We start from the raw sequence: 23325 nt of genomic DNA on the forward strand, positions 1-23325 counted from the left end.
CCAAAAACATCCACCCTATGGTATAGAGGTAGACATGAGGGTAATTTTGTGCCTTGCTGATTAAAATGTTATCCCCTTAAGGCACCTTACGCTCAGCAGCAGGTCAGCCACAATCAGGTGATGTAATTCAAGCTAACAGATTTGTCTGCCACCTGTGACTCTACGACTTAATTCCTGCTATTTTATTGTGCCAGTGTAAATCTAATACCAGCATTGCATACCTCAGGCGAGAGCATGGATTAAGAGCACTTTGTATTTCAGTAAGCTCTGTCCCCAACATGTATTACAAAGATGTGGTGTCACAGGATGCAGAGAAGAAAGCTTCCGAAGGCTGGACAAAGGCTCGGAGATCTGTGCTTTAAAAATATGAAGTACAAATTTCCATGTAAAATAAACACACACACACACACACACAAACACACAGAAACACACATAAAAAATTATTATCAAATTAAAGTACCACTAGTTTCTGTTGCAATTAAGCACTATATATATAGTAGCACAGAAAATAATTTTCGTTTACTTACTAGATGTTCAAGCATCAAATAAGCTAGGAAGTATTTGGACTGAGATTTACTTAGCCTACAATATTCCCAAGCCACTATGGGGGAAATTTACTAAAGGAAATTTGTAAAAAATAGGTGTATTTGTATCCAGAAATACACTTATTTTTGACATTGACTATCCCGAAAATACCGCAATTCGTATTCGTATTGCTAGCTCATCAGTACGACTACGAATTGCCATATTTTCCGGATAGTAAATGTCAAAAATAAGTGTATTTCTGGATACAAATACACCTATTTTTTTACACATTTCCTTTAGTAAATTTCCCCCTATATGTGGAAGATTAACAAAGAACATTCTACAAGAGAGTACAATGTACCACTGCGACAGCTTACAATACAGCGCCACTTACTGCTCTTCATTATTTATTACCCCCCCCCCCCCCTTCTGCAGCTGTTACTACAATACATATTGCACATGCTTTCTAGAGAATATCTCATCATTTATTGCATCAGACGCTGTTTTTTGGAGATTACAGTGCTGAATTTCTTCCAACACAATCTCTGGGGTCCATTTTGTCAGCAATCCGTTAGCATACTACTGTGGTTTAGGACTGGGAGGAAAAGGAAGCACCCAGATGAAACACAAGTAAATAAAGGATCAAAATATACATTCCACACAGTAACTGAACTGAAGGCCCCAGCACTTTGAAACAGCATTGCTAACCAGAGGCGGATTTTACACAAGGCAGCATAGGCGCCTTCCTAGGGCCCAGCAGGTCCCAAGGGGCCCCATAAAGATATCTTGGACATCCAAAACATTCCCAGAGGAGCACTACGCAACTACTGCGTGACATCATGACATGACATGGACCTGCCTACACTCCCATAGTCCCTTTGATGTTCTTTGATAGGATAAAAAATGTTTGTAAAGTAAAGTGTGCAGTCAGTCTACTTTAAATGTGATGCAGGTATTAAATCTACTTCCAAAAGAGCCCGATACAGATTTGTACCCAATACCAATGTTCATACAGCTGAACATTTATAGTTATCATGTGCATGCGCCAAGGTACTCAATCAATGCCGCCGGCAATCGGAAATATAGTGCTATGGATTGTTGGAAGTAGAGGGACCCAAACCGGTATCTTGTCTAGGGCCCCATGAGGTCTAAATCCACCTCTGTTGCTAAACACTGCATCATTTTTGTACCCTTCATTTTAATGGCGTGGGGTACTACATGTACATGTACATGTAGAAACCCCATTAAAACAATGATTGTTCTGATTGTGCATCCATGCTGTCTTATTAACAGTATTATTGTACACATGCCGTGCGGCACAGAGATGCATTCAGTTATCCACATTTATTTCTGATCACAGAATGTGGATGCGAATAAGTATGCAAATCTAATTCAGTTCCTCTCCTATAATAAAAGGCTAATGTGGGGTACACACCACGACGACCCGCTCACGATGCACATTGTGAGCGGGTCGTCAGTGTTTCTTCAGACCCGCTCACGATGATGCGGGGGGGGCACGACCCGCTCACGATGTGCACCGTGAGCGGGTCCGATCCGATGGCGACCCGCACCTGGCAGTATGGTAGTTATTCAGATCCTACCTGCAGCAGGTAGGATCTGAATAATGACCGACCGACCCGCGGGGCCGCGCATCGGATCGGTATCGGTCCACACCAGGACAGAAAAGGGCGCAATCACCACAAATCTACATCCAATTGGTCGGAATTGGATCTAGATTGAGGGGATCGGGCCCTAGTCGTGCTGGTGTGTACCAGGCATAAGGGGAGTATTGAATGTCGCATCAACGTCCCGACAATCCTGTCCATTTATGGCGGTTTCCGACAGTCAGTATTCAATATACCAACTGTCAAGTGTTGGAAAGTCTGTAAATTGTCGGACACAACTGCAGATTGTGAAAATGGCTGTGAATTCGTTGATCCATGGCCGTTTCTGACAAAACAGATCATTTAAAAAAAAAAATTCGGTCAGTAAGGTCAGCATTGAATAGGTGAGTGCCGATATTTCCCCTGTTGGGAAATATTGGCACAAATTGAATACACTCCTAAAGCTGCTCCTCACCTCTATGGGAAATTCAGGTGTTTTGCCCATGCTGACATTACTGATATATTCTTCCATTATTTTCATGGGTTGATTACTAGTATTTTTATAATCAACAATATTTTTAAAAAAATATTTTAAATGTGCTACTGTGAAACTGTGACTTTTCTTGTGTTCTCCTGCTAACAATCTGCCATCTAGTTAGAGATACAGATCACATTTTAATTAGAACTTTAATATATAATATGGACCCTAACACAATGGGGTATAATCAATGTTTTTTGCGAGCTGTGACAGCGAGCAGTGCTGACTGCTCGCTGTCACAGCTCGTAGAGTCAGTATTTAACCGACCCCCTGCACATGCCATTTCCCCCTCGCTAGATTTTTGAAGCAACAGGGAAATGGCGTGTGAGGCCGCTAAAAAAGCGAGGCTCACGGCTGAATGCAGCGGTCTCCCTGATTTAGCCGCGAACCTCACTGTTTGGGGGAATCCTCACACAGCGAGGATTCCCCCGGAACTTAGAATAGAGTGAGCAGCCGGCGCGGGGGTTAAACGCAGAGGATCGCTTGTTTTAGGCGATCCCCGCGGTTTAACCCCCCTCGCCGGCCCCTTTGAATACGGCCCAATGATGCATACATCAGCCACAGGAACCAAGGAGTTAAATGTCCCTGTTTATGCCGAGTAATCAACAAACACTATGAATCCTGCTTGCAGATAAAGGCTGGTGTCCTGTTGGTGATATGTAGAGGGACAGAGTGTGCTCCAATTAAATGTTTCCATCAGTCCATTTTATGTGCTAGCATCTACTATAATTTGCTGATTCTCATGGATTATGATGGGGGTAATTTTAGTAATTGTTTGCTTCCTCGTATAGATGAGTAAAACTATTTGTTAATTGTGATGATTAAATGGTATAGCAAAATGCTGAAAGTCAGCTAATGGTGATCATGAGTAATAACATGGCCTCCCACAGAGACCCTACAGTTCCAAAGGGAGTAGCAAACCATTCATACTTGTTTTTACTACTTCTGTTCTTGTTGCTAAGTTATAACTTTGTATTGTTTTTATTTTCTTATAACAGCTAAGAGATATGTAAGTCATCATCTTCATTATAAGAACAATAGGTAATTATAATTTCAATGCAACATTGTGTTTCTTGGCGTCGTCTAACAAAGAAAGGAGACGGAAATTAAATCAAAGTGATGCAAGTTACCATTGCTTTCTGTTTCATAGATACAATAATGAAGTTAGAAAAAAGTTTAATATAACTCCCGGAGATATTTGCAAGAAAGCCACTTCATCTGGGAAATGCTATTTGGAATGTAGCCCTCTGACTCCTGGTAAGAAAAATGACCCCAGGATCCCGACCATTCACACTGCCAGCACCAGAATCCCGACTGTTGGCACCCAGATTATCAGTATAACAGAGATGTTTAGGGTTTGGCTGTGGGGGTGGCCAGCATTGGTACGGTCTGAGAGGAGGATTAGCATATGTTAGGATCCTGACAATTAAGATGTCACAGTCAGTCTTCTGACTGCTGGCATCCCAAGCCCTGGGATACTGATACCATTTAAACTAAAATGGATGACTTGTCATGTGTAATGGGCAGTATGGTGTGTGGCGTCATGTGTAATGGGCAGTATAGTGTGTGGTGTCATGTATAATGGACATTAGGATGTGTGGCATAATGTGGCCACACCCCTATTGTCATGTAGCCACTCCTCTCTTTGAGTGACCAAGCCCCTCATGGTATGTGACCACGGCAATCGGTACCTCCAAGAAAAATATTCTACTTGCAACGCTGCACCGGTCTGTCCTTCCTTTCTGCACCTGAGGAACTCTGACATTTTTTTGGGTGACGGGGGGTTCTCTAATTTACTTGTTTGCTCCCAGCTCCAGAATTCCTAGTTTCGGCCCTGCTGTCCACTTTATCTCTTTCAAAGGCTTAGTAAATAGACACCGCCAGTTTGGGTACCACTGGCTTAAACTATATTCACCACAGATCCTGGCTTAAGTGTGTTTAGAAAAAAATCAGCAAACACCCTGATTCTTCAATATGTGCTTGTCAGTGTTTGACCCACATTTTGTAATCAATATCCCAAATCATCTCATCCATTCTTTCAGTATGACATACATGAGGAATTTTATAAACTTTACAGTTAGGGCTAAAAAATCTACGCTACGCCTCTGACGATTTGGGCCGATTTCACTGCCCGATCCATCTGAATCAGGTAAAATTGGGCCCAAATCGCACAGTGTATGGGGGCCTTAAGACTTAAAAGACTTGGCAACTGAGAATTATCCTTATAAACTGGGTATACCTTATATAAGCAGGAGGTGAGCAGATGATTCTTCCTGTCATAAAAGTCACAATTCTGGGAACTGATATAGATAAGATTTAGACTTATGGTTCAAATATCTAATATGTGATATGCCTACCTACTTACCTATTTGTCTACCTACATATTTACCTTGGTGAGGATTATTAAATTCTGCACCAATCCAATGTATGTGAGACTCAACTTTAGTTATAGTTAAGTGCAACAATTGTTATTAACTTGAGCTGCAAAGGTACCAAGTACAATATCGTAGTCCCCTTAGAAGTCAGAGCTTAGTACAACCTGGCCTTGCAATGTACAAGGTCAACGGATTATTGTGCACAAGTCAGTTAATACAGGATTCAGGAGTAAAGTGATATACCCAGTGTATGGGCAGCCATCGTGTTTTAATTATACCCCTTTCACACCAGAAAATGCAGGGACCCACTGGGAATATGGCCCAGGAATCATGCCGGGCCATTCCCGGTTTGGCCCCTTTCACACCAGAAAAGTCCCTGCATTATCTGGTGGGTGAAGGGGGCGGGAAGGAGGCGGGGAGGAGGTGGGCAGTCGGCGGGATGGTGGTGGAGGTGGGCAGGAGGTGTGTAGAATCCTCACCCCGGTTGCTGGTCCTCCGTGCAGGCCAGGGATCCACACAGGAGGCGAGCGCAAATGACGGGACAGCCTGCGGATGAAGATGACGCAGCTCTCCGGTGCCCTCACTGCCGCCGGAGAGCTGTGTCATCCTCATCTACTGCCTGTCCCGTCATTTACGCCCGCCGCCTGTGTGGATCCCCGGCCGGACAGCACACGAGGACCGGCAACCCGGGTAAGTAGCCCCTACCCCATTTACACCGGCCAGGTCCCCGGGTTAAACCCAGGAACAACCCTGCTCCATAGCAGGGTTGAAATCCCGGCATTTTTGCTGGGATTTTGGCCCAGGAACCTTTCACACCTGCGCTATTAGTGCAGAGAAGGATCACCTCTATCATAGTGTGCTTCAAGGTAAACTGTGTACATAAACTTATAGTGCCTAGCCTGCCAGCACCAGTAATCACTAAGTTAATATACATTCACATTTTCATTAGGTGCCTATAAGTATTTTGTATAAATGAATGTACAGATGGAGTGCCTCTTGTTCATGCGGGTCCTGGCGATTCTATCACCAATCACCTTGACCCGCCATCAGACAGAAGGGGGGGTGCGCACCCGAGACTCTCAGGTACCCCGTTCCGTCTGAGCCCACAGCCCCTCGCACCTCCCCCCCCCCCAACCCTGACGGGCCGGGTTTCCACCATCCACCGCCGAGGGAAAGGGACGGGGACGCGCATGCTTGATCTTGTCATAGGCCTGACAGGTTCACTTGAGTCCTGGAGCAAAAACTATTTTATAGTTGAGTTGACTACAATGAGAGAATTCTAGTTTACTCCCAATTGTTTCCTGTAAGTTAAGAGGACTTTCAGTTCCTGTACTTAGTAACCATTTTCCAAAACAGAATAATTTCCTTTGCATCAAAGCCCCTACTAAAATGATGAGTATATTTGTTGGCTCCCGAGGAGCTTAGCTAACCTAACTTATTAAAATAGCTCCATTGGCACTTATTTATTTGAGGGGGGGAAGTGCCTACATGGAAGTTTATATAGATATTAAATTGACACTAAGCTGCTAGAAACACCATTATTTTTGTTCTTTTCATCATTAAACTCATGGAATGCTCATTATGAGTTCTGGATGTATTCTATCAAGCAACCTTATATTGCCTATAATAATACAGGTTGAGTATCCCTTATCCAAAATGCTCGGGACCAGGAGAATTTTGGATAACGGATTATTCCGTATTTCGGAATATTTTAATATTTCAATGATGTTTTTTGAAGTATCTTGCATTTATGCTGTATAAACACATAAAATACACACAAATATATTTTATTTGTTCAAAAAACAAGGTTTCAAAACATGAAACAAAATTTGTGTACTATCTCAGATACTGAATTTGAATGGCAAGCAATCATTTTCTTGTACATATATAGTGCCAGTTACATATCATGTCACCAGTAGTGCTGTTACAAATGTCCCCAGTAAGTTTTTATCAAAAAAAAAAAATAATTCTTCACTCTCTGGAATGTATGGTTTTCGGAATAATTCGGATAACGGATATTCGGATACGGGATACTCGACCTGTAATAACAATAATAATAATAATAAACTTATTAAAATAATTAAATTGTGCTTACTGTCACCCATAAGCTTAGTAGGTGCTATTTTTTGGGAAGTATCAGTCATTGCTGCTGTACCACAGTCCCTGCATCTGGCAGCCAGTGCCTTTAAGGGCGACTTGCAGCAAGAATCTCTGATGAGGTGGTGTCTGGAACATCCTTAGGATGCACACTGAACCCCTAGGGATGCTCTGGGAATTTGCAATAAGCTCCAGAGATGGTAATATGTATTTTTCCAAGTAATATTAAGAATAATATGGGGCTGGATTGAAAAGTAATGCCTCCATGGCTATAAGTTTTTTATTTGTGAACACATTTGAACACTTTTTTTTGGTACTTGTTTCCTAGCAGGGTGCCCAGATTTCCTATGTACGCTCAGTAGTTCATTTATTCACTGCACTCTGAGTGAAATCGCATCGCATAGCCCTTTTTTGTGGCGTGAGATGAGATGAGATCTCAGTAGTTCATATGGTAAAACACATAAAACAGCACCACTCTCCACGTCACCCCAAAGCGTGGCGAGCCCCGCGAGGGGCGGCGTAATGCATCCTCCGACCTTTTCATACCCCCACTATCCACGTCGGCGTGGAGTTGATTTTATATAGTGTTTTGAGCGCAGCGAGCCACCGAGCCCGAAGCGTGGCGAGCGTAGCGAGCCCCGCGAGGGGACGCGGAATACATGTAAAGTAATCCGTGTACCTTCGCGGGGCGCGTTACGCTCGCCACACTTCGGGCTCAGTGGCTCGCTGTGCTCACCACACTATATAAAATCGACTCCATGCCGACGTGGATAGTGGGGGTATGAAAAGGTCGGAGGATGCGTTCCGCTGCACTCGCCACGCTTCGGGTGACGAGGAGAATGGTGCTGTTTTAGGTGTTTTACCATATGAACTACTGAGATTTCATCTCATCTGATCTCATCTGATCTCATCTCATCTGCGATGTGATTTCACTCAGGGTGCAGTGAATAAATTAACTAAATTAACTACTGAGATCGCATCGCACACATCGCAAGGTACAAAAAGCCATGCGATGCGATGTGCGATGCGATTTCACTATGCAGAATAGCAAATAGCTTAGAGGGCGCCCTGCTGGGAAACAAGTACCCTTTTTTTTGTACATGATAACTCAGTCTATGTAATGCACTCTTCATTATTCAACATAGTCCCCATCCTTTTTCATGCATGTGCGCCAACGCTTGACGAGTCGGCCAAACCCGTCAGAGAAGAAAGTTGATGGTTGTTGTTGACACCAGGACCGAACAGCAGTTTTCACCTTATCATCAGACTTGAAGTATTGACCCTTAAGGTGCTCTTTCATCTTTGGGAGGAGGTGAAAGTCACAGGGCACAAGGTTGGGGCTGTACGATGGGTGTGGCAGAACCTCCTTCAACTGCAGGCGCTGCAACGATCTTTTCAATCCAATCTCAAATATTATTCCATCAATGCAATAAGACAAATTCCAAGATGTAATATGTAATAAGTGCAACATGAGTATACAGTATCTATAAAATGATAAATCCATCTAAGTGTAATATATCTAGTAATATACCATTCTATACGCAGGGGTGTAGCCAATGCCAAAATTGCCAAAAAGTGGTGTAGTCCATTTAATTGTTAAAATTCATGTGAGAGTTTTACTCCCTGTCTTGAGTTTGCATGAGGCAGGAATGTTTGTCTTTGTGTGGAATATTGAAACCTAATATTGAGCAACCTAAAGGATCCTCTATAAAACGTGTCCTATTGTTTCCTGTAACAGACAGCCTATTGAAGGTCATGGGTGGCAACTAGTTTACTTCCAGAGTAGTTGTTAGCGAGTCTTTATTGAAGAGCCGCAGACATCTGCAATTGTCTTACTCTGTCTCTCTGCTAATGTCACGATGGCAACTCATAACTACTGTATCGAACTGACATTGTACAAATAAATTGCAATATAACATTTAAAAAATCTATACAGTACTTCAAATTTGAGTTATATAGAACCTGTCACTTACACAGCATTGCACATTGAACAGACAGAACATGTGATAATTAGTAAAACAATAATTTACATAGCAACACAACAAGTTGCCTGGACTGACAAACTTTGCAGCGTCACCAACACTTCTAAATAACATGTCTTGGTTCAAATTATTAAAACTCACACAAAACATAAAAAGACTATAAAAATGTATTTAATTTTAGAGCTGAGCGGTTCTGATATCTGAGAACCGCTCTGAACATGGGGATCCAAGTCTGATCGGGCCGCGGCCTGGCATTTTCTGCGACATGATTTGTCCACTGTGACTTCTCAGATTAACGATCAGGTCTGTGTCAGGCCCTTAGAACCATCTCAGCAGACGCACTAGGGTAAATATTCCGGTATCCATTAGGTCAACAGCGTCAAGGTCGACATCCAAAATGTTGACATGGAAAAAGGTCGACATGAGTTTTAAATATTTTTAGGGTGTTTATGTCGACATAGGTTGACATGGACACTGTATTAGTGTACCGCGTCCCCTCGAATGGCTCACTGTGCTCGCCATGCTTCAGGCTCGGTGCCCCGCTGTGCTCGGCACACTATTTTATTCTCCATCCATGCCGTAGTGGATGGTAGGGCATAAAATACCGCCTGTACACTAAGACTTTTGTCAATGTAGACACCAAAAAAGTAAAAAAACCTCATGAACTTATTCCATGTCCACATTTTGATTGTGTCGACCTTTTGACCACGACGAAATAATGCATGTCAACCCTTTTCCATGTGTCGATCTTCTATATGTCAACCATTAGTGGTCGACCTGGTGACTGTGGACCTAGACACTGTCGACAATCCTTACCATACCGGATTGACTAAGATGGGAGTTCTATTGAAGATGGAATGATGTCCATAGCATCCAATCAGATTGTACTTCTAAACTATTTAGCACCTTCTAGAAGATAATAGACAGAAGTAAATTTACCGCACCCTGTTTTGTTGCAATGAAACATGATAATGGTATCATACACACTGATACCTTATCTCAATGATGTGGTATGATCTGCAAGGCACTTGTATAAGTAAAGGCCCCCATACATTAGGCCGACTTGTCCTAGGGACAAGTCAGACCCAATTTACCTGCGAGCCGCCCGGCAGCTCCCCAGGAGGCTCACATACAATTTGGCACTTGATGTGCCATTTTTTACATGGGATAAATCGCATGCGATTTATCCCATATAAAAAAAACCCGGGGAGCTGCAGGGCGGTGAGGAGTAGTGGGGGCGGGCAACGGCGGCGGTGGTGGGGACGGGCAGCGGCGGTGGGGGCGGGCGGAGGTGAGCGCTGCTGACCTGGCAGGGCAGTGTACTTACACATAGCAGCAGCGGGGACGGGACGTGTAGTGGCGGCTATTAGATTTTTAAAATATTTGTCAAATGACCGGCCGCTCTCTGATTGGCCGGAGAGCTCTCAGCCAATCAGAGAGCGGCCGGTCATTTGACAAGTATTTTAAAAATATAATAGCCGCCACTGCGCTGCCCGCCCCGTCCCCGCTGCTGCTATGTGTAAGTACACTGCCCGGCCAGGTCAGTCAGCAGCACTCGCCGGCACTCAGGGACCCGCTGCCCGCCCCACTGCTCCCCCGGTGTCTGCATGCATATGCCTGTCAGGTGGCAGGCATATGCATACAGGGAGGTCGGACGTGATCGTATGTACAGACCGTCCGACCTCCCTGATCCGGTCCGATGCGCACGGGACCGCGCATCGGATCAGATATCACACACCTACGATTTTGGGCCGATTTCACCCGATTATCGGCACAAAGTGCCGAAATCGGATGAAATCGTCCCAAAATCGCATAGTGTATGGGGGCCTTAAGAGACTGATATAGAAAAGACATCCAGTACAATCAGGGCAGAGATGTATAACGATGAACGAATCACACTGCCAAGTACAATAGCAGAAATACAGAAGCAAATTCTTACGCTCCCTGTTGTAAATAACTCCCCAGTGGACTGCAAACATAAAAAATAAAGATAAAAAAACATATAAACTAGCAGGATGGTCTTTTCTTACTTACATCAGCGTACTATGGATAATCATGATCTGAAGATTATATTGCGAGAACAGACATGGTATTAGGAGTCAGTAGGCAAATTTATTTTCAATTTACCAGTAAGTCGAGATCCTAAATGAATCTCTTGAGTCTCTTTTCCAACTAACTAGTTTATATTTCCTGTGGAAGCCATTTCCGCTGGGAGTTGTTTTGCTGCAGTTAGGTCACAAGCTAATCGAGAACTCAATGAGGGCTGCACACCTTTAAGTGAACAAGAACAGAAATCATTACCAGTGAATCTTGTCGCCATCCAGTAAATAAACTGCATCCTGCATTTATGGCAGATGTTGAATTATGTCTCTTTCCAACTCTCATCTATCTCCTCGTGTCTGGCTTTGCTGTTTTACAGGTCAATAATTTTCCTTTGGCTTCGTATCAACTATCAAGAATAGCAGCTGAATTTACACAGGTTCTGCTCAAACGTGTGTTTGTTGTGTTAAAGTGCACTTGTAGTCATGGCACAGTTCTTCTAGTATATGGATGAATTCTCTTTTATACATTTATCTTTTATTTCCAGGGATTATTGAAAATACAGTAAAAAGATAACAAAACGAAAGAAGAATAACAGTAACAGAACTGGTCCAGACTCACAGGTTAGTTTGATGTGCTATACTGGACTCCGAGTTGCCGGATAATAGCCTGTGTTTAATGAAGATATAAACTTTGCGCACAATGGGCCTGATTGAGATATTGGCGGAGTTACTATTTCTTTTACTTACACGGAAACAGCAGCAATGGCACCTCTATTTTAATGCAGCAGGAGCCTTCACGCGTTTTGCATGCATTACTGCTCTAAGGGCAGTATTCAATGAGAAAAATTCTCCGTGCTTTATGGAGAATTTGTGCTTTTTTCGCGTTGGACGGAGAATTTTGGTCTCAAAAAGTGAACCACCCTATTCAATGTGATATTTTCGCCGTCTTTCTAAGTGATTTTCGCCGTGTCTCTCCATGTAGCAATTCTCCATCTTTTCATGGAGAAGTGGAATGTGAACTTTTAAAATAAAAGGTTTTTTATTTTGGTGTCAAAAAATAAAAAATTTTATTCTGAGGAGGGGCATGCTATTTTTATTCATGTGCTTATAGCACATGAATATATATTTAATTGAAAAAAAAAAAACATTTTTTTTTTTACACATAACAGCCAGCAGGGGGCCGCAGCCGAGAGCCGCTCATTAGATATTCATATATTCACTGCACCCGATCATTACATATGCACGATCGGGAGCAGTGAATATACCCGGTCCCCTGCTGGCTCTGGGGGGGGGGGGCAGCCTGTGCTGCCTGGCTTCCGGGGAGCCCACCTCCCCCCCACATACGTTCTGGGGCAGGCAGGGAGACTTCAATCGCCCTGCCTGCCACCGTCCCATGGCTCCCTGCAGCGGACGCTCACCCGCTGCAGGGGTTAAGATTCACCGCGAGGGGCAACGAGCCCCTGCGACATTGAATAGTGTATAAAGACCCGTGACGGAGAATCTCCAAACATGGAGAATCTCCGTAAAAACACGGCGAGTGCATGGCGAGAGAAAAAAAACCTCTCGCCATGCACAGAGAAAATTCTCATTGAATACTGCCCTAAGTTGGATCAGCTGCAACACCAGCAGTTAGCTGAGTGAGCCATGAAATCGCTCAACCCGGCCATCACAGGTTTTTCCAAGAGGCCATCTCCATATTCTGATTAGAGATGAGCTCCTGTGTGGGTTGCCGTGGCAACCGCTAGAAAACAAGTTGAAGGGACACCATATTGATTGTGGTCAAAGTGAGGGCAGCAGATTTATGGTCAACTCATTCCAGGAGGGCACTGATACGTGTGGTTGTACTGTGTGCTGTTTTGCAGCTTGTACTATGTTGTGTAAAGTTTATGCAAATGAAGTGTGAACCTACGCTCTGCACTGACGTGCTGGAGGTCCTAGTCTGCTGTTACTAGGCGACCTCTCAGTATTGTGCCCACATTGGAGTTATTGCCATCTGTCTGGTACCTGCAGGCTGTGTAAGGTGTATAGAGTGATGAAAGATGGACAGAGTGACTAAACAGATATGTCTGGGAATCACAATGGTAACAATAAAAAATAAAAAATGAAAAGTAAATGGATGAGATACAGTCCTGGAATCATGCCTTCATGTTTGGGGGCATATAATAATACTTAAGTATATAATTAAATATTTAATGGATTTTCTACCTGCGGCTCGGCTTACCCGCTATTAGTGGAAGACTATACCTTTAATTGAGTGGGTGCTTTGCCCATAGTATATTGTATTATATATGCCCGCATAGATGTAATACAAAAGTGCTGTTTTATTTATCCAATGGGAAAGTTGTTAGGGCTTAGAAGACGTTCCAGGGCATTCTTTCGTTGAGGCCAGTGGGGGTGGTGGTTCTTAGTTTGAAAATCCATTGCACTTCAAATTGTAGTAATTTTCCTGTGTGGTCGCCTCCTCTGTGATTTTCTGGTATATGATCTATAACTTGGTGGCGAAGTTGTTCTAATTTGTGGTCCATCATAGCCCAATGTCTGGCCACTGGTTGTTCTGATGTGTGCCCTTTGTTTTTGTTTGTTAACGCGGCCTTGATTGCTGTTCGATGTAGAGCCACTCTTTCTCTGAAGGTGCGGATCGTCTTTCCGACGTACCCTAACCTATATTATATACTGTATACACACTGTGTATGTATATGTTTATGGCTATGGTGCCAAAAAACTGAATAATATAGTCCAGTTATGCTCCTTCAGCTGCTAGTGCGAGTGAGCTTGAAATTCATTTAAACCCGCATCTCCACACCCTGCACCGGGAGTAATTTCCAGTATTAGTCTCAAAGCCTCTCTGTAAAACCATTTGAGCGCAAAATCCTGAACCCAATCCCACAGTGGATCTCATTGTCTAAGAAGGGTTATCAAAAGGTTGCAATCATTCACGAATTATTGTCTGTGTAAATATCAAGTCAATCGATCTATACCAGTGATTGATACAACGGTTGCGCTGACAGGGATTTCGCATCACACGAATAATAGGACTTAGTAGTCAATCTCCCTTCAGCACACACCAAGTCGATACATGTGCACCCGATCTCATGGTAGATCTCATTATCAGGGTTACACATGAAGTACAACTGTTCTTGAATTTAACAGCAAACCTTTAAGTGGGGTTCTCCGTGGTGCATACACACCAGGAGACATCTATAATAAAAATTTCCAATTTGTCATTTGTATTACAAATCCGGGGCACACTGCATGAGGAATTCTTCCTCTTTTAAATCACTATTTGTGTTTATCTGTGTGTTAGTGTGTTTTTATGTTCGCAATCTTTTAAAAGCATCCTTTATTAAAAGTTACATTTTATCGTACATTCCTTTCAAAGGTGCACCATACTGGACATTCTGTGCTTTCTCTTTCTCTGTATAGTCCAGTTATGCTCCTTCAGCTGCTAGTGCGAGTGAGCTTGAAATTCATTTAAACCCGCATCTCTTGTACTTGCAATACTTTGTTCATACCCATTTTTCCATTGCTGAGCACAGCACAGATAGAAAAGCCAGGACCACTTGCAAGCAATTGCCCCCCAGGCTAAAAGTTGCCAGCCAGAACCCTGACTGCATGACTGTGTAAGATGGTGAATGACAGGAAGCTGAAGTTAGAGATCCTCCCCCAGGGTGACTCTATGGTGTCCACCAACAATCCATCTGCAAATCCCCTTTGAAAGTTGTAGTGAGGAAAGTGGAGCTGTCCAGGCTGTGAGTGTTGACATAAATAAAACTGACAAGGTTAAGTTCTGTGAGCACCTACACCTCAGCATCGAGAGAAAGGGATCCATTGTAGCTTGCCTTATAACAGTGTTTTTCAACCTTTTTACCTTGCGGCACACTAAATAGGATTTTAAAATGGCCAAGGCACACCATGAGATCCCCACAGGGCAAAATACATTGGCCCCCACAGAAAAAAAAAAACCTATTGGCCCCCATATAAATAAAAAATCACACTGGTCTCCACAGGTAACACAAATAAAATACATTGGCCCTTTACATGAAAAGAAGAGACCAGTAAATAACAGTTGAACTGGTGGTGGCTATAAACTGGTTTGGGCATCTCTAGATCTGGGGGCACACTTGGGAACAGCTCAAGGCACACTAGTGTGCCACGGCACAGTGGTTGAAAAACACTGCCTTATAAGAAAAAGTTAGAATACAGGTTGAGTATTCCTTATCCAAAATGCTCGGGACCAAAAGAGTTTTGGATAACAGATTATTCCGGAATAACAGATTATTTGGAATATTTTTAGATTTGAATGAGGTATTTTGAGGTATCTTGCATTTATGATGTATAAGCACATCAACACATGAAATACGCACACATATCTTTTATTTGTGCATGAAACAAGATTTTAAAACACAAAACAAAGTTTGTGTACAATATCGGACACTGAATTTGAATGCCAAGCAATCATGTTCTTGCACATATTTAGTGCCAGTTACATGTTATTTCCCCAGTAGTGCCAGTTACAGATGTAGCCAGTAGCTTTTTAGTAAGAACTAAAAAATAAAGGAACATTTTGGAGACTATGGTTTTGGGAATAATTTGGATAATGGATATTTGGATAAGGGATACTCAACCTGTACTGAGATTGCAAAGTAAAGAGACCAGTGGAATAGTGGAATATACATCACTAATAGTTGCAACACTAAGGGATGTTGGACCTTATTCTGGTCCACACACAATGCTGAGAAATATGCGTTGTTTGTGGACTAAACGCCGCCCGCAGTGTTGCCCTCCCTTCGCACGTCGCGATCCGCTGCATGGCTGAGAATGGATGATTTGCATAATCATCCATTCACAGCCTTGGGTGCGATGTCTACAATGTCTAGGTCTACAGTCATATGGTTGACCACTAATGGTCGACAGTCAAAAAGTCGACAAGGTTAAAATGTCAACAGGATCCAATGGTCGACATTGAAAAGGTCGACAGGGTCCAAAGGTCGGCAGTGAAAATGTCAACAGAGTCCAATTGTTGACAGTCAAAAGGTTGACAGGGTCCAAAGGTCGACATTCTAAAGGTTGACATGGAAAAGGTCAACATAGTTCGACATGGACACTGTCTAAGTGTAACGCGTCCCCTCGCATGGCTCACTACGCTCACCATGCTTCTGGCTCAGTGCCTTGCTCCGCTCGGCACACTATTATATTCTCCCTCCACGCAGTGGATGGTAGGACATGAAATCCTGCCTGTCGGCACATGTCAGCTCCAAATTTTGTTAAAAAATGCATGTCAACCTTTTCCATGGCGACCTTTTGACCATGTCAACCTATTGACCATGTCGACCTATTGACCCTGTCGACCTTTGGACCCTGTCGACCTTTTGACTGTCAATAGTGGTCGACCTTATGACTGTCCACCTAGAGTCAATCTGTCATGAGTCCGGATACCCAGATCAGAGACACCTCTATGTTCTCTCTGATCTGCAAGCGGCCTGTGCGGGAAGCAGGGGGGCGGATGACATCCGCCGTGCCCGCTCGCATCCTGCGCCTGCACATGCACAGAAATGTTGCCTGGGTAGACGCAAAACATTGGTCCCATGCAGGGCTGCCATCAGGAATTTGGGGGCCCAGGACTCATCTCAGCCAATAAAAATGCACCAGCTGGTGAGCCAATCAGAGCTCTGGTTGGCTGCCAGTACGCGAGCTCTGATTGGCTCAGAAGCCGATGCAGTATTTTAATTGGCCCGCCGGCGTTCAGGGTTGGGGAGGTGCAGGGGAGGCAGTCGGGGGGGGGGGGGGTTACTCTGGGCAAAATGAGCTGCCTGGGCCCTTCCAGAGGCTGGGGCCCAGGACAGCTGTGCCCACAGCACCCCCCTATTGGCGGCCCTGGTCCCCTGTGCGAACATGAGGGGGGACCAATCAAATTAGAATAACCCACTTTATTCAGGAACATTTAAATATGCTAGAGCTCTTGGTCACACTTAAGAAGGTTCCTGTTGGGAGGTGATCTAAGTAATGTAACCAGGGTTCTGCATAACTGAAGCTAAAAAAACAAAAACCTTATCTGCATACATTGATTCAAGGATATAAAGACTGTGAGAGAATGTGCTATTATTAATAAGCATAGGGGCCAATGCCTAAGCATAGGGGCCAATGTTACTTAACTTCAACAACTTTGATGATACTGTAACTAGACAAGTGTAGCTATTCCCATATACAGCCAAGTAGCTGAGGTAACATTTCTCACTACAGGTTGAATATCCCGTATCCACATATCTGTTGCCCAAATTATTCCAAAAACCATACAGGTACTTGTGTATTACAGTATCACGGTGCCCCTGATTTCCATCGCAGGGCATTGTACGATGAAAAATCGCGTCGCATCGCATCACATGCGATATGATCGCATGCAATGTGATGCGACGCGATTTCACCCGATTTTTAATTGTATACCCACCCTCATGGGTCATAAGTATGTGAAATGCCCCCTTTTGTTAACGCCACACCACTATGAACGCGTGGGGCGGCGGTACGCGTCCTCCGACCTTTTCATACCCCCACTATCCACGTCAGCGTGGAGTTGATTTTATAAAGTGTGGCGAGCGCAGCGCGCCACCGAGCCCGAAGCATGGCGAGCGTACGCGTATACCTGTGAAGTAATGCACGTTTTTTTCTGTGATTCTGCCATCGCCTGATTATTGCTCCATTGCCTACTACACTGACCTCCTGTTTGTATACAGTATCTCATCTACTAGTAATTCTGACCTTCAACTTGCCAGGCCCTTCTGGATACTGGAGTACTCAATCCTAATAACACCACTCCCAGAAAGTTATGTGAAGGGGCAGTTAAGGGTCCATTAACTACAGGTTTCTTTCTGACAACAAACTTTATATAGTCTTGTGGTGCTCTCTACTGATATTGGGATATGTCTAAGGCTCAACACTGCCAATGTTAATCCCTTTCTAGTTATATAGGTACAGTGTCAGATAGGAGTGACACAAATCCTTCCCTGCATATAAGTGTAACACTTTCTCATCTAAAAGAGGTTATTTCTTATACTATGAGATAATGAGAATAAACTCAGTGCAACATCCCCTCTATTAGTTACCTATCCACTATTTTGCCTCCTTGGTTCAATACTGAGTCCAATAATCATGCAAATAGACAAAATGGTATTGACACTAAGGGTGAAATTACGAAGATGGGGGTTCTATTTCACATGTTGGGCAACCAACCAGAATCTACTTCTTTTTTATTTAGCACATTGTAAAAGAAAATATATAGCATCTGATGGGTTGCCCATAGCAACATCCCATGTAAAATAGAACACCCATCTTAGTAAATTTCCCCCGCAATCTGTGTTTTCCATATATGTAAATGAACTTTGCGCTTTCTTTTGACTTTTAGGACTAGGTACCGTTCTTTGCTGAATCCTGGACAGTGCCCAACTTAGCATTTGCACATGCGATAAATACAGGCTGGGTACACTCCTATTAATACATGTAAGTGTAGAGATATACGATCCTTTCTGTATAATACCTACTTAACATTTAGAGAATTAAGCACTCAGGGGATCACACCTTCCAATCCAATCCCATTACATTGTAACAGTAAATAAGATTTCAAGGTCTTAGAGCTGAATGGGAAATAGACACCTGCTCTGTGGTGAAAGCTAATGAGCAGAAACATATTAGAATGTGAGTCAGGAGCAATGTATAAGCATGCAGTTCTGACCCTGCTGCACATTTGAGGAAGTTTGATTGAGATGGTGTTCAAGAGATCTCCAATGCAGTGGCTCTCAAACTTAGGGGAGATTCAGACCAATTCAGCCATGTCCAACGTATACTCAGAAGCTAAAGTCAGCAAAGGCCACTGTCAGGTCAGTTAAAAGCTGGTCAAGTGAGACAAAACAAAAGCTTCAGGCTTGTTTCGATTGCCCATCCAAGAAGCAGCAGAAGCCAGCCGCTCCGGCTGCATCCGTGTACAACTGAAGCTCTGAGTTTGCAACGGTCGGAGCAAGCCAAATCCGCACCCCGTTGAAGTCCTCTAAAAACGAGGACCATACCTTCAAGTCCCGCCGAATTTCGGCGGACAAGCGGACTAAGTGGTGCGGTTTATTCACCCCAGCCGTGGCCCTCTCCAGCTTCCTGCAAAAAAGCCTACCCATGGGGATCACCTTGCAAGCAAAGTTGAGCTGCCCCAAGACTGACTGCGCCTGCCTCAGAGGGATCTCAGATCTACTCTCGCATTGCAGGATCGCCTCGCTGAGCCTGACCACCTTATCTGCTGGCAGGCTGCAGCAGCCCCGCTCGGTATATATTAAGATACCAAGGAATGACAGACAAGTACAAGGGCCCTCAGTTTTGTCGTCAGCGATGGGGACCCCGAAATGTCGGAAGAGCGATTGAATCCTAAGCAAGACGCGGGCGCAGTGATCGGAGCCGGCCGGTCCGATGCACAGAAAGTCATCCAGGTAATGGGCGAGTCCGCCCCCACCCGATGAACTCTCAACACACCAGTGCAGAAAGGTACTGAACTTCTCAAAAAACGCACAAGATACGGAGCCCCCCATCGGCAGGCATTTGTCGATGAAATACTCCTCTCCGATGCGGAAGCCCATATACCGAAATGAGCTGGGGTGTAGGGGGAGAAGCCTGAAGGCAGACTCAACATCTATCTTAGCCATGAGTGCCCCGTGTTCAAACGACGAACCATTGCCAGGGCATCGTCAAATGACTGATAAGTCACTGAACAATATTCCTCTGGGATGGCGTCGTTGACAGAAAAACCCGCTGGGTAAGACAGATGATGTATGAGGCGAAACTTCCCCGGAGCTTTCTTGGGGACCACCCCAACTGGAGAAATAACGAGGTTCTCTAAGGGGGGATGGAGGAAAGGGCCTACCATGCGCCCCAACTGAATCTCCTTGTCCACTTTCTCTCTCAAAACCTCAGGGATGGAACGTGCAGATTGGAGGTTGCGATATGATCCGCCCCGAACTTCCCCCCGAACTGGTAAAACAAAACCTACACTAAAACCTTCAAACAGAAAAGAGGCCACCTCCTTATCTGGGTAACGTTGAAGCCAATCGGCCATGGCAGCAACGTTCACAGGTGAAGTGCTTTATCTAGGATTCCCGCCTGCCGCTGCTCTGGGTGTAGCGGTCGCCGCCCCTCTAGCGGGGCGGGGGCCCCGAAAGCAGTTGGAGGCGGGATGGTTCCCCGAACAATTGATTCAGATGTGGCAAAAACGACAACGCTGGCCCATCTGGCAGGAGGAGTTATTAAATGCGAAGCATTTTCCTTTTGAGGCACCCACCGCCGCGGGTCTATTCGCCGCAGTGAAACGACGTGCCGTAAGGGCCTCCTGCGTCGGTCGCTGCGAGGCGGGAACGGCCGCAGGAGGAGTCGGGGGGACGGAGGCAGCCTCCATCGCCCCCGACCCCACGCGCGTGAGTCCCATCCATATTTCCACATCCTTATACCCGAGGTCCAGAATGAATAAGCAGTCCTGCTTGCGCCAGAACAGCTCATTATACGTACGCCAAGCCATACCCCCATAGGTACGCTGCATCTCGTGGACCATGTGAATATTTCGTATCACGTTCATGTGTTCGTCTGGCCGATCCTCCAAGTAACAGGCTGCGAAGACGCAAAAGCCCGCCAGCCAGTTGTCATAAGACCTGTAGGCCTCAGAGCCAATGCCGCCCTTTTCTTTGGCTGCTTTGAACGCTTTTTTGGAGTCCTCGGTCAGACTAAACACGTCAACGTAGTCCCCCTTCTCAATTTTTTTTCTGCAGCTTTCGCGCAAGCCCCTACACACTGCCGTATAATCGCAGTGGACTACTGCGGGCAAATTTTGTCTCTTCCTCTCCCTACGGGATATAGCGGATAGCTTCCTGCGCTTGGACTGCTGCGCCCTCCTCCCTGCCTCCTTCTTGGCGTATCTAGCTGCGCGCTTGCGTGCCCTAGCGGAGCTCCCCACATCAGACCCGCCCGCTGACGAGGAGGAGGAAGAACGATTACTCCCCGACCCGCTAGAGGAGGTGCCCAGATCAGACCCTGCATCATCCTCAAACGAGGCCTCACCTGAGGAGTTTGGCTGTGCAGCCCACGTGTCGTCGTCATCGGCGTCATCACTGGTGTCGACGGCATCGGCATCATCTTCCAGGGGTAAGGGTGAGTCATCGTGGTAGGGTTCGGGGGACCTACGTCTCGGCCTGCTGGATTTCCTACGCACCCCAGCAGCACGCTGTGCCTGCCTAGACGTGGTGGGCCGGCCCTCTATGGCAGCTACGGCTGACCCCATCTCCCTGACGGCCTGCATGAATTGGGAGCAGCCCGGTATGGGCTCTCCCTGGGACCTTGACCCCCTGCTCCTACTATCCCTGGGTTCGCTATGTCCTGGGGAGAGGCTATCAGCTAGGGGACCCAGGGCGCTGGCCATGGAGGAGAGGGCCGAGGACAGCAGCGATGGATCAAAGGCAGCAGCAGGGGGCGCCCGCGTGCTGCCTCTCCCAGAACCCTCCACAGAGTCTGAGCGACCAGCACGGCCTGCATCACCCCGCCGCCTGCCAGTGATCCCCCCGCCATCCTCGGGCTCCCTCCAGCCCCCTTGTGACCGGCTACCCTGCGGTACCCGGCTGTGCCCTTCATCTTCATCTCCCAGCTGGCCTGACATAGGGTGCCTGGATGAGCCCCCCCGCTGCCGCGCACTGCGCCCCCTCTGGCTGGACGCAGCGCGTCTCTCAGCCGGGTCCCTGTATGCCCCCTTCTCGTCCCACTGCAGGCGGGACATTGAATCTCGCCTGCATGTTCTCGGTCGAGCTGACCGAGAACGGGACAGGGTCACGGCGGTCGAGCAAGCTCAACTGCCATGACCTACACATTGAATACCCCCCCTTAGACTTGACTTCACCGAATACCTGGCTTATATTATTTCCAACCACTCTGTTGTTCTATATCCATGCCAGGCATGTTTATGCTGACCCTCTCACAAAAGCAATAAAACAATTTTTAGCCTTTTGTATTATAGATCAACTTTTATGATCTTTTATACAAAGCCTCTTTGGTTGTTGTAGAAACCTACATTAATTTACAATGATGTAATCCTGTATTGTGCCACTTGAACTAATACTACTTTCTTCAAGAATACGCTGCCTATGAATTTACATCTCTTTGAAAGCCATGACCTCCTTATTTTCACTATGGTTATAATCCTTGATCTATGCCCTATTATGTGGGTGGCAAAGTAATAGTCAAAAATAAGCTTCAAAATGGAGAAATAATAGTCATTTAATAGCCCCATTATATGATTATCCTATTTTCAGATTATTGCATATAATATGTGCTATATTATATAATATAGAATTGTTCCAACTATATTTTTTTTCTTGCTTTTAGATACCAATAAACAAGACACGTTGCACCTTAGGGCACTTATTAAAATGAATTAAAAGATTAATGAAATACGGTGGGTTGACTGATTAAATCAACAATACCGTAAAAATCGTAGAACGTGTAACAAAATGTCTTCATGAATAAGAAGGGAATTCGCGGACAAAACAAGCTTTAAGTCAAATGTATTTTTACCTGTTGCCAGCGATTTATCTTTCCATATTTATGTCCTGTGGTTTACAAAGCCAGTTTCAGTTAAGTAACCTGAGAATTATCCCTAAATGCATTTAGTATATTTCAGCACCGCATGCTCTGAGAATTTCAGAACATGCTCACAACAGACTGGCTTTTTGCGTTCTCCCAATTTGGAGCACAGTGGCATTTTCTTGGGCACTGTATGGCGCAATTTGGCTTTTGATGATTTTGCATAGAAGAGAACTTGGTAACATTTCAAAAACAAGGTAGTCTGGTTGCACTAATTTGCATTATCTTTCAGTTCTGTGTTATTTCCCTCCTGCAGAAGGAGTCACAAAACAGCTTTTGAATGGGCTGATAGAACTATACAAGATGCAATTTTGAATGGTTAAAGGAGATCTGTGACTTATGAACTGATTGAGACAATTTAGTCATTGTGTCCAAGTGACCAAAATGTTCTTTTATTTATTTCTTACAAACACAAAGCAATCAGGTCTTGTAGAATAACACCATGAATGTATTCAGTATGGTTTGCTGCAGCCATCAAAAGCACTGTGTCATATTCACAAATAATAATCTGCT

The 23325-nt window shown here is 44.8% G+C and overlaps 1 long non-coding RNA gene across 2 annotated transcripts in view; it reads right to left on the reverse strand.

Moving 5' to 3' along the window:
* Positions 1-7020: 7020 nt before the first annotated feature.
* The window catches only part of LOC146075213 (uncharacterized), an 81229-nt gene continuing 64924 nt past the window's right edge, over positions 7021-23325 (reverse strand). For both annotated transcript variants that reach the window (XR_014473525.1, XR_014473527.1), the window contains exon 4: positions 7021-7081. This is a non-coding gene — a long non-coding RNA (uncharacterized LOC146075213). The remainder of the gene's footprint in view (positions 7082-23325) is intronic.

The sequence above is a fragment of the Crinia signifera genome, chromosome 4, assembly GCF_055691185.1.
Source record: "Crinia signifera chromosome 4, ASM5569118v1, whole genome shotgun sequence".
Lineage (NCBI taxonomy): Eukaryota > Metazoa > Chordata > Amphibia > Anura > Myobatrachidae > Crinia > Crinia signifera.